Raw genomic sequence first — 12,582 nt, forward strand, 5'->3', positions numbered from 1 at the left:
AATACTGCTCAACTTACAATGGGTGTATGTCTTTCGTCCATGACACTAATGGATCAGTCTGAAGTAGTGAACAGCGCTCTCCGTCCTGAATTCTTTCGCTGCATTGTAGTGTCTCCTGCGCAAGGCTCCGCCCCTCCACGGGATCCCGACCCAATCGGACTCCTCCAAGCCGCCGTCCCCTCCCCAAACGGCGCGGTCACAGAAAAGAGGGTGTGGCCTCGCGCCGGCCGCAGCACGCACGCGCTGTCTTCCCCGTTGACGTGCGAGCGCAGTCACGTGACGCCAACCGCTGTCCCGCTCGCCCCTCTCCCCTCCCCAGTGATGGGAGCCAGTGGCCGCCGTAGGGGAAAAAAAGAGGCAGCGAGCTAGCGGGGAAGTGGTTGGCCTGCTACCCACGGGCTTCAGGCACTGACCGCCGTGCGGGGACCGCAGCGCTGCAGCAGGCGGCCGAGGGGGGCGTGTGTGCAGCTTCAGCACCAGGGGCAGCGGCAGCAGCATCCCCAGGAGGCGTGTCCACCTGCCGCGGCCGGAGCAGGCTTAGGGGGCATGGAACTGTGACTAAGACTGGACCCTGGGCAGCGGCGGGACGGCAGAGGGGACCCGGGCCGGCGCGAAGGAGGTAGGTCCCGGACTCATTGTGTATAGGGGAGGTGCACTGCAGCATCCCTCCCCTGTCCGCAGTGCTCGTGCCATTCATTGTGAATCCCCGATCAGAGCACGACACTGGGGCTGCAGACCCCACGGGCCTTGAGGGGGGCAACAAAGGCCAGCGGTGTGCAGGGCCCGCCCGGCATGCAGAAGGGGCCCTGTGGCAGCAGCATGCACCGAGAAAGGCCATTTTGGGCACCCAGAGGAGGGGCTGGCATGGCTGGGGGTGTTGTTTACTCAACCCTCAGTGCACCCTGCTGCGGCAGTGCTGTTATCGGTGGCATTGTGTGGTGTGCACCGTCGCAGGTCAGTGTGTGAGCCCAGCTGGGCTGAACCTGTGCCCGTTGGCTGTGAATGCAGGACATTGTGGCCAGCTGCTCTGGCAATGCAGCCCTGTCACGTCCTTTGCAACGAGAGCGGTGCAGAGTGGGGCTACTACTGGCCTGTGCGACAATAAATGACGATTATGGGGGGGAGGTGGGGCAGCGAGTTGTTACTGCTGCAGAGATGCACGTGTTGGAAAGAACCCGTAAACAGACCTTTGTAAGATTTAAGAAGCTGTACAGGGCGCCAGGTGGAATGAAATAGGCACAATTTCTGCTTGTTTGTAGATTCGTGATCTGTGCTCAACCTCACTGTAAACTCTGCGGTGCATTATACTACACTAGCAGAGCAATGGCGAATTTTGGTAGCTTTGACTCCAGCACATTATTTGCCAAATATGCAACCGCATATTGTTGTTACTGGTAGTAATAATTTTTGGGAAATTCGAGTAGGATAGTTGATATGTGCGAGCAGTAGGCTAACATGCTGAAGTAATTGTGTTATAGATTGAAAATGAATTCCTGTACTTAATAATGTGGTGCTGATGGCTTGTGCTGAATAAAGGCAGGTCATTGCAGGAGATTGGATGCCATGCATGTCATGTTATACGTAGTTATGTTGCGCACGTAATGCCAGGGGCATGGCTTCACAGCGCTATGATAGTACACAAGTTACTTCTCGCGCTGATTTTGAGCATTTTAGCACAGGCAAAGCCTGGTGTACAATATGTGTGTTTTAACAATGTGGAGAAAGTCATTGGTCACACGGATTCACGTATTAGAGCAACGCAACAATGTGGGACTACTGACTGCATAACAAATAAAGGAGACTCTTTGGCTATGCGGCGCGAGACACGTGTGCAGTAGCTTTACTTCACATGTGCGATTATTTGTATTGGCGCAGTGTAAGGAGCGTGGCATGGTCCTGCTGCGGCAGTCTGCTTTCTACTTCTGGAATTTTGACTGACGCGTGTGCAGTATTTTTACGATTGTACATCATTGTTTTGTATTATGATCAAGTACGTTACAAACCGATCTGAGCAAAGAGAGAGCAGTTCCCACTGTCACTAATGATGTGGAAGAAATAAATTGGTCTTCGATGATTCTGTTCTTGTAAAGTATGTGCGGCGCTCACAGGTCCACATCTCCTGTATTGTGATAAGCTCCAATGTGCATTGGTTTGTGCCGCAGTGAGGGATAATAGAGCAATGCAATGACGAAGTTTCAACCACAACGAAAATGCATGTTAGCGAGTGCTGGGAGATCTATGTACTCAGACGGTTTCCGAATGCACTCGGTCACACGCTGCGTGCACACCCGAGCAGTACAAGAGGCGTGCTACTGTGTGTTCAGTGGCTCCTGCGGAAACACACCGGACAATAGTGGCTGATAGATACTCCACATATACATGTTACGAGCAGTCACTCCACGCTGATCTCTGTCGCATTCTGCGAGGGGGAGCAGTGGACACTGGCGTGGTTGATTCAGTAAGTGCGAAATGGTAGGATTCTGTTTGAAAGTGCGTAGTTTGGTACATGCCTGCGTTCTGTCGAATCAGCTGTAAAGTGTCACGTTGTGCGGGGGGGATAGGGGGTTGCTCGCAGCTGTGTTACTATTGAGGCTTGCATAAAGAAGATGGGGCCACTGGGAGATACTTGTTGGGGGGAGGGGGTCAGAGACTGTGTGCATGTGCGTTTGTTGCACAGGTTAGGGATGCTGCTGTAAACACGTGTACAAACAATATCGCTCCGTGGTGTTGCGGTTTTGCAGTAATAGAGAAAGACACTTTAGAATAACGTGGCTGTTGTAAACTTGAGACATGACTGCTGTGTTTGGTTTTTCCACTCTCGTGCCATTCTTGTTTTCATTGTTGTCATGAGAGGGGTGTGCAGATGTGTTATCATCGGCTCCTACTGTCTGATGCAGATGTACAGTAGGATTAGCATCCCATGTATGCATTGAACTCTAGGCAGCTTGGGGGACTCGGTCGAGGGCTTTCACCAAAACGTCATCTGTTAATAAAAACAGTTGATTGTTGAACGCTGCATTTCTTGGAAGCCAGTGGCATTAAGAGTAGCCACGAGAGAGACTGTTGAAATGTATAAGGCCTAAGATGCCTGCGCATGCGCGGCTTCTGCTCGACCAAGTCGGCCCTCGTTTACGACGCGCACAGGTGCTGTTTTTTGAACTGTTGACTCAGCATGATCACACCACTTTACGATAAGCGCGGTACACTTGATTCTGCTTTTCTCAACACATCTCCAATCTGTAGCTTTTATAGTATGTTTTTCTGTATTTATTTAGTGCTAAATGTTCACAGTCAGAGCATAATACAGCAGGGTCGAAATTTTGGAGTTCCTCGTAGACGAGTAACTAAACGGCTGACCGAGAAACTTTGTTTGAATTTATTTTTTTTAACCAAGAGAGGTGTTCAGTTCTGGGGAAATCACGACCGCTTTGTACCTCAAATTGTAAGCTGTGTAATTATGCAACGGATATATGGTAAAAGTTAAAACGTACTACTGCAGTCTATAGGTAAACCTTGTCCCAATGATCTGGTCACTTACCCCTCTCCATCACACTCTGGTTCCTTTTATATGGTCTAAACGGCATCCTGCACATCATATCGTTATATGTGCTGCACCTTTCACGCACGTCTGCTCTGTAGTATAAAACATGGTACTGCAATAATTTAATTTTTGAGCCATTAGATGCCATCCTTTAAACATATTTTACCAGAGCCTGTAATGCTTTAGGACCTGGTTAGCCCACCTGGTTAAAGAAAGGCTTAGCGGAAATGATCTTGCACTTTTAGTAACTTGGAGCCCAGAGGGCTTTCTATGAACAAAGGGTGTTATGGAATAGCTGCCCCTTGGATGTCAGCATGTTTCCACCCCTTTATCTGGCTTGTGCTTTCAACAAGCTACATTATGGCCATGCCCTGAGCTCGCAAAACAAACGCACAGCTGTTTTGTTTCACTAGAAAAATGTTCACTTGGTCACGTTGTAAGAAGATGGTAAAATAAACTCATTGTAAAGTAGAAATCATTTAGATATTAACTAGACAACTGACTAATAAAATCCAGCTCAGTGGGTTTCCTGCTTATCATACACGGGATGGTAATGCAATTAACCATCTGCCTACAGACAGAAAATAATATCTAGTAATTACAATATTTTTCATTGGCATCCTTTATTTTGAGTCTTTCACGGTAATCTACAACTGCAGCTTCAAGAAGGACTTTTTCCTAAGTGTGCGGTGAATAAAGTGCTCGGATTGAAATTAGAGTTCATGAAAGTGATATTTGTTTCACTAACTAAGGGGTGTGGAATTTAATAAAATATCTACTTGTCCATAGGGCAGGTTGCTTCATAAATCTACTTGTCCTGTAACAAAATCCACTTGTCCCTTTGCGCCATGTAATGCGGAAAACAATTGCGGCAGCAATCTCATTATGTAAGAGTTCTGATATAGCCTCTCTGATTATACCAGGGCTCGTACCATAGTAGGACCTGAATACTAGCAATTCCCTTATGTTGCTACGTTTCTGCAGGTCTACATACTTGGGCTGAGGGTAGTGGTAAGCAATAGTTCAAGGGTTGGAATGCCCTTTTGATTCTGTGCAAACCTACTAACTTGCCTGTTTTAAGGGTTTTCACCAACTCTTTTGTAATCTTTTACCATACTGAAAAAGGTTGGCAATTTACTCCTGACAGTGGCAGATGTAAAAAATACTTCCAGGGTTGGGAAAATAGTGGTTGGAGGAAAAGTGAACATTAAACATTCAGATTTTCACATGAGCAAATCTACACATGCACGTTTGCTCATGCTAAAATGCAGTTCACAGATTTTTTTTAGGAGTACTATTTCTTGTCCTGCTCCTGTAAATTCACGCCAAGTAAATATATGCACTTAATGCAAGGATATATATAGCATGGATGCACTTTCGAGACTTCCATTAATAACTGGGCCTCTAATTAGGCCTGTCATTAACCATAACCTTTTGTGTTTAATAACATTAATTCATAATTTTCTCTCTCTCGCTCTCATGGTTTCACTGTGAGTAATAGTATTCTGCTCTTTTACAAGGAGCATATTGGCACACAAAGTAGTATTGTTCAGTGCCCAGGACTGCTGTGGCAGTGTGTGCTTTTTGAGACCGAAAATTATATTTGCTTTTGCCAATGCTTGTTACAATGGTGAGGGCCCAGCAGCTCCCACACCGATAAGGTTTTACAAAATCCATGCCTAAACAAGTGACACACTGACAAAACCAAAAAGGCTGACCACCAATTTCAGACCTACTGGCTTTACCAATGCTTGTTGTTTTTTGTTTGCCATAATTGTATTTCATATGGTTACACTGATTTTCCAGTATGAATATATTTTGGGGAAATACCGGCATACATCAACATGTTACTATATGATGCTACAAAGATATGGTACCTAAAATCTTACAGTAGTTTAGCAAAATAGTTTTTTTCCTACTTGCATTTTGTGTGAACATTTTATTTTGAAAGCAAAGAATCACTCTTGCTTTCAAGCTTCTGATAATATTTGCATATAATCAGAGAACATTCTGGAAGCATACATAGACTCATATTACTAAACTTTGAAAGGGTCACAGCATTTACTTTTAGTGCTCACCCTAATAATAAAGGCTTTAGATTAATGAACCATAAATACAAGTTTGAACAACATTATCACATGGACACACATTACCTTAACTGTAGAAAATGCCATCCATAATGTGGTACTGTAAACTGGCAACCAAAGGGTTTGTGCTGTAGGGGGTTGGGCCTACTTGTCCCAAGGACAAAATACACATGAAAACTTGTTGCCCTTGACCCCAAACAATATGTCCCGGGCGTCGGGCTATAGGAATTCCACATCCCTGCTAACTTACCCAGCTTCTAATATGGTGGATATTTTTTGTATTAGATATACACTAATTTGTGCCTAAGGTGTGATGCCTTAACGTCTTCTTTGGTTCAGCCATTGCAATGTTTTGAAGATGGAACAAGTATACATGACAACGCTGTGACCTAAAGTAAGACCCACGACGTCAACCTTGGGAACTGCATGGCTCCTTAGATGTGAAAAGCTGAAGAATCCACTTAAATCCGTTAGGGACACGGGTGCTCTTGGTAGCGTGAGCTGTCGTGACAGACTCAGCAAGAATTGGTCTCCCTCATTTCATTTCGTAGACACAATTCATTTCATTGATGCATCATATTTCATCTAGAATAAAGATGAACAGAACAAGATTACTTAATAATTTTAGCCAGTAGAACTACAAGGTAAATGTAGCATGTTCTTTGTAAAGTAAAACTCGAATTGACAGCGTTTTTAATTTTACAGATGTTTAATTAAACATTTTCATTTTCTTGGCCTGGACATAGTACAGCTTTACCATTTGAGGTGTTCATGTAGTAAGAAACTGACAAAAAATCTTTATTTGACTAATTACAACCATAAAGGATACAGTAACACAAAACATATAAATACAAAACACGATAAAATGTTAAAAGTAAAAAAAAGATAAATCATCCATAAACGTACATATAAAAGTTTAACATTTTAGGGGCGGGGCTTAATTGAAATAGTATGACCTTAAAAATTAGCTCTTAGGTAAAAAGTGGGTATCTAGACCATTCTGTATAGAATGTCAATTCTGGAAAGAAAGGAGCCCAGATTGAAAATACACTTATTTTAAGATTTGTTTAACTGCCACATATGTTACCAATCGTTCCCCCCACTAGAACAGGTCTCTAAATGGTAACTCTGTTGGAACAGTGACCTTTTTCCTTTGCTGGCAACACTTTTATGGCAGCTTTCATATATTTTTCTAGAGCATATAATGTTACGACATTTTTCCCATTTAAGGCGTACTTTACAGCCTCATCCATCTTACAGCAGCTACCTTTCAAAAAGACTGTCCTTAGCAGTTTAATTCCTTCTCAATAATTGGGGGCATAAACATACAATGTGTGCAAAAGGTTCGAGTTTGTACCCACGTAAGTGGCAACTAAATGTGGATTAGTTCTAACTAACCCATGCTTGGTGGAATTCCAATATTGGTGTTAATGTAGCAGATATTTTATTTGTCTAGTTTTGAGTTCTATTGTACCAATGTGGACTGAGGCTGGGGCAATAAAACTTTACATTTCTCCTTTATGAGCAGCAATCTGCTTGGAGTTCAATTTAGGTAGGCAGAAAACGGAGTGGTCAACTTTTCTTCACAAAGAAACTGATGCATTAAAGCTCCACATATGTTCCTGGGAGAGAAATGTTCTGAAGGTTGGGCTTACCCAGGTATCTTGGTTTTGACTGCCCCACCTGGTCCGACAACTGATGAGAATTAGACGTTTTCCGTAGCTCTTTTATCATCACAAGAGTTTGCCACTGATTGGGCACCCTCCTTTGGCACTAAGAATACACTTCGAATTTTCAGTTGTGCCACTGTTAAGCATTGATTGTTAATATTACTGATAGGACACCACCCTCTTGTCACACTTAGGATACACTTCTGATTTACATCGGTGCCACTGTTGGGTATCAGATGGAACGTTACAGATTGGGCACCTTCCTATGACACTAAGGAAACACTTCTCATTGACATTTGTGCAACCAGCAGCATCAATTCCATTTTTTCTTGCAGTTTCATCGAAGGTCATCATAAACCTTTGTTGTTTGTACTTTTTATGGTAGAGCCTAGCACATGTGCTCATGGGAATAACAAGGATTGGCAAGGCAACTATTTCACATCCCTTGCTCCAAGGCATAGGAAGAGCCAGGAAGTGAGTCCCTGGCAAGAACCTTTGGGGAGAGTCTAGAGTCCCCGTCAGAAAAGTAGACCGTACTCTGACACGTGTTGAAATACTGTTGTTGCATCTAGAGAATCTGATATCTAATATTTCATTTTTCATATAATACTAAATTTAGATTGCGTTTCAGCAGAGCTCGCCGATTTCCTCATGTCGAGTGTGAGATTTCCACACAGTCATGATTTGACTGCACACCTTTTTGAATTCCAGTAGGGTACTTAACACCCTAGAACGCAGTGTGTCATGAACTTAAAACAAACACGGGTGGCTAAACATCTCTCACATGGCTTAAAACAACGTGAGGTCTTTGATTCAGCGGTGGCAGTGACATTTCCAAAACTCTGAAAGTCTTAGTGTCGCAACCATTCAAAGCCTCTGAAGAATGAATGGACAACCGCGTGCTTTGTTAGGATTGCAGACCGAATTGAATTGAAAGATCTTAGGACGTATTTGTCTTATTGATACGTTGTTAAGATGCAACCAGATGCAAAGTAGTCCGACCAAAGCTCCATAAAGGATCAACTTCCTCCTTTAACCAGTAGTTGTGTATCCCGGACAGTAAACCACGCTGGTGAGGGAGTGAAGTGTGACACATTAATAGGAAGATTGAAAACACTTTAAGAAAAAGGCCTCAAAGTTTTTGTTGAAATACCCCCAGGCAGCCCTAGCATTTCTTGTTCTATTGTGACACGCCCCCACGTTGCGTGCCCAATCGAGTAGACCAAACCCGCATTTCTGACTAGTTGGTGATATGGAGGTATGGCAGTACTAAACAGCAGCGCCCTGTTCATTTCGAAGCCGTTTTGAGTCTCCTGGCCCGTCTCGGCCTTCAGTCATGAGTTCCTTCGTGACGTAGGCTATGTCCTCATGGATGCCGCACACAGCCGTGGCTCGATTATCTATCACTGTTGTGGACCGAACTGACAGATTGCAGTGGCAGTCCAGGCAGCTGCTCTAGGATTTTAGGGGTTCGGTGGGAGCTGCGATCCTGGGAGCCCAGCCCATGCAGTAAAATTATGCAAATCGAGTTCGTCTTGCTGGGCACTCCGTCAAAGAGCGGATATTCACTCCTTGCTGGCGGCGAATAAATGGGTTAGTCTGCAGGACTAAAGAGGACGTCTTTTCATTAGCTCTGCCCGCTGACTGCGCATTCATGGGCTGTTTTCAAGAAACAAACAGTACACCGGTTAACTTTTCCCTGCTAGTTTTCATTACCGGCTCATTATTCCTTTAAATAAATTATCCAGAATTAAGTTCTCTACACTGGATTTCGCCATCTCCTTGTATAACATTATAATCTATCAATTTGGAGGCTGATTTAGAAGATTTTTGGAGGTATCTAACATGTATGTAGATTGTTGTTTTAAGGCGGGAATTTATGGCACGCCTTGAAGAAGAAAGAAGAAAGAAGAAAGAAGAAAGAAGAAAGGTGGAATTAAATATGTGCAAGGTCAAGAAGGCGTTGTCTCTTACCACTGGAACTGTTGTCAGTACTGGATTAACGAGCATTGGCAATGCCAATAGGTCTGGTTTATGAATGCACTGTAAAGCCAGATAGTAAAATCCATGTACGTTAATGACTGACTCCTCCCATCCCTGCTGCTGCCCAAAACCGCTATAAATTACCTAGCTTTCGAAGACACTTTAAATAGCATTACAATGTCATGTGTACCTTTTAAAGTTCTAGCTGGATACATAAACAATGATCACAGCTGTGTGTATGGCAAGCATTTTTTGTGTGAAAGCACACAACTTCTGCCAAATCAAAACATGCATGCACTTATGGCTCTAACATGTGGGTGGAGCCAAAGCCCCTCTCCTCGTGGTTCTCATATAAATATCTTGCACCAGCAGCGCTGTCAAGCCAGATCATAAAAAGGGGAGCTTTTGTTAGATGTTTAATGACACCAAACTCTGGTTGGTGGCCATCTTTGAAAGGCTTGATTTTATTGCCTGTGTCAAAAAGCAGCAATCATATGATGAACAGTACTACATCTGCTGTCATGTATGTACAGACTTCTCATTAATCTAAGTTGGAAGCAGTGCCCCATCCGATGCTGCAGTGTTACTAGTTTTAGCCTATGGCAAAGTCTTGCTTCAGCGAGAACCAGTTCACATACACCTTGACCAAAATACTCCAAATACTGGAGATGTCCAACAAGCTGAACTGACAGCTTTCCACACTAGTCCTTTGTTGATCAGGCTACGTTTTTAGACACTTTATTTTCTGTAAAAAAAAACTCAGATGAACTTTTTCGAAAAATCATCTAAGAATATGTGCATATATATTTTTGTTATTGTAATGGTACAAACCTGCTACTTAAGTCATCCCACTGTTTGCATATATAGTCCCAGTCCAGTAGCCTGCTTTGATTCTTGACTCGGACCATTATTACTTCCCTATTGGTAGCACATTGTGCTGGATAATTTGATTAGACTACCAGTCCATTATCCTGCAGTTATCCATGACTGAAAGCACTAAAGGCTACTTTAATCTAGATGTTTCATTCACAGTAATCCACAGTGATCCCATGGCGTTTTCTTGCCATTATCAGTGCTCCGAGTGGGTTATATTGGCCTAAATTTCCCATTCCCAGTAGACTGAAGTGATACATGACTAAATGCATTACATGCGATACATGGATCTAGACTTCCAGGCCAGTAGCCTGCAGGGATTCATGTCTGTCAAGTATTCCATTTGTTTACAGTGCTCTACAAGGGATGCATTCCCAGTGCCATGCAGAGATCTATGGCTGCGTGTAGTCTGTGGGATACGTTCAGTTAGGTTTCTCATTCCCAGTAGCCTTCATGCAGTATGCAGGATTCCTTGGTTTAGATATCCCAGTATCCCGCAGACATTCGTGATTGAGTGCAGTATGTGGGATACATTAATCTGGACTTCCCATTCCCTATAGAATGCAGTGATCCATGACTCTATGCAGTATTTGAGATATGTTGGTCTAGACTTCCCATTCAAAGTAGCATGCAGTGATCCTAAATTGCTTGCTGTATTTGAGATGCATTGACCTAGACTTCTCATTACAGGTAGCGCAAAGTGATCCTTAATTGCTTGCAGTATGTGAGATGCGTTGATCTAGACTTCTCATTACAGGTAGCTCGAAGTGATCCTTAATTGCGTGCAGTGTGTGAGATGCATTGATCTAGACTTCTCATTACAGGTAGCGCGAAGTGATCCTTAATTGCTTGCAGTATGTGAGATGCATTGATCTAGACTTCTCATTACAGGTAGCATGCAGTGATTTTTAATTGCGTGCAGTATGTGAGATGCATTGATCTAGACTTCTCATTACAGGTAGCGCAAAGTGATCCTTAATTGCTTACAGTATGTGAGATGCGTTGATCTAGACTTCTCATTACAGGTAGCTCGAAGTGATCCTTAATTGCGTGCAGTATGTGAGATGCATTGATCTAGACTTCTCATTACAGGTAGCGCGAAGTGATCCTTAATTGCTTGCAGTATGTGAGATGCATTGATCTAGACTTATCATTACAGGTAGCATGCAGTGATTTTTAATTGCGTGCAGTATGTGAGATGCATTGATCTAGACTTCTCATTACAGGTAGCATGCAGTGATCCTTAATTGCGTGCAGTATGGGAGATGCGTTGATCTAGACTTCTCATTGCAGGTAGCATGCAGTGATCCTTAATTGTGTATAGTATGTGCGATATGTTGATCTAGACTTCTCTTTACTGGTTCCATGCAGTGGTCCTTCACTGTGCAGTTTCTGCGATATGTTGGTGTAGACCTCCCTTTCCTAGTAGCCCACAGAGATCCTTGACTTTGTGCAGTATGTGAAACACCTTGATCTGGCCTTCTCATTCAAGGCAGCGTGCAGTGATCAAATTCAAATAATCTTTATTCAAAATAATTAGGTCATAAAAGAAGACACAAAACATAATAAAAAGACAATATGTCCAGATTGTCAGCAATACAATTCCTACAGATATTAAGAAAAGAAGACAACATCAATCAAGGAGCATGCAAATAGGCAGCTAATGAGGCTAAAAGAATTCATATATCTCATCATATTAATCACCTTTTAGCCTGAAATGTTCACGATTATAAAATTCATTTGCTAAAACAGTCAGTAAATGGAATTTAAAAAAATATGATTGTGGTTACATATCAAATGGATTTCTAGTTCTTACTGTAGATTTATAAAAGGAACTAACCCACAAACATGTTTCAGAGGAGTTCAATAATTGTAGGTTAAACAAAGCTACTCTACACCTGCGATGCCCCACGTTCTTTAGTAAATGTTTAAGATAATGTCTGCACGGAAAATTTAAAAAACTACATTAGAACATAAAGTGCAATAATGATTGTTCAGTTATATTATTGCATGGGCAAGGTAAAGCTGGGTCCCCAGACAAACCAGAATCGCTATTAAAACACAGAAGATGCCACGTTCTACTGATGCTAAAGATCTATAGTAAGTCTGTAGTGAAGGCAGCGTTTTAGATACATACATTGCTATGTTAGCATAAGCGCCTTAGACGTTAGAAACGCCATCTTGCCACTTCTGCTGCTTTTGCACACGACACGGCAGGTACATGTTATTATTTGAAAACTGCTTGTTTGCCTTTTCTTCACATGAGAACTGTCTGTTGTTCACATCCCTTGACGTGTACTGCGACCTTGGTCTGAACATTGTGTGCAGAAACAGTCTTGAGCCACCAAACAATGTATGTTTTTGAGTTCAGGTTGATCGGCTCACGCTCTAGCCATAACACGCACACAACTGCAAATATCTGAAAGTC

General features: G+C 43.0%; 1 protein-coding gene across 2 annotated transcripts in view; it reads left to right on the forward strand.

Annotated features, from left to right (window-relative positions):
- Nucleotides 1-242: 242 nt before the first annotated feature.
- Nucleotides 243-12,582, forward strand: part of NEXMIF (neurite extension and migration factor) — a 1,529,077-nt gene continuing 1,516,737 nt past the window's right edge. The window contains exon 1 of one of the 2 annotated variants that reach the window (XM_085608249.1): nucleotides 243-619. The gene's annotated coding sequence lies outside the window, so the exon portion shown is untranslated. The remainder of the gene's footprint in view (nucleotides 620-12,582) is intronic. The other variant, XM_085608247.1, reaches the window with a different exon arrangement.

The sequence above is a fragment of the Triturus cristatus genome, chromosome 5_2, assembly GCF_964204655.1.
Source record: "Triturus cristatus chromosome 5_2, aTriCri1.1, whole genome shotgun sequence".
NCBI classification, from domain to species: Eukaryota; Metazoa; Chordata; class Amphibia; order Caudata; family Salamandridae; genus Triturus; species Triturus cristatus.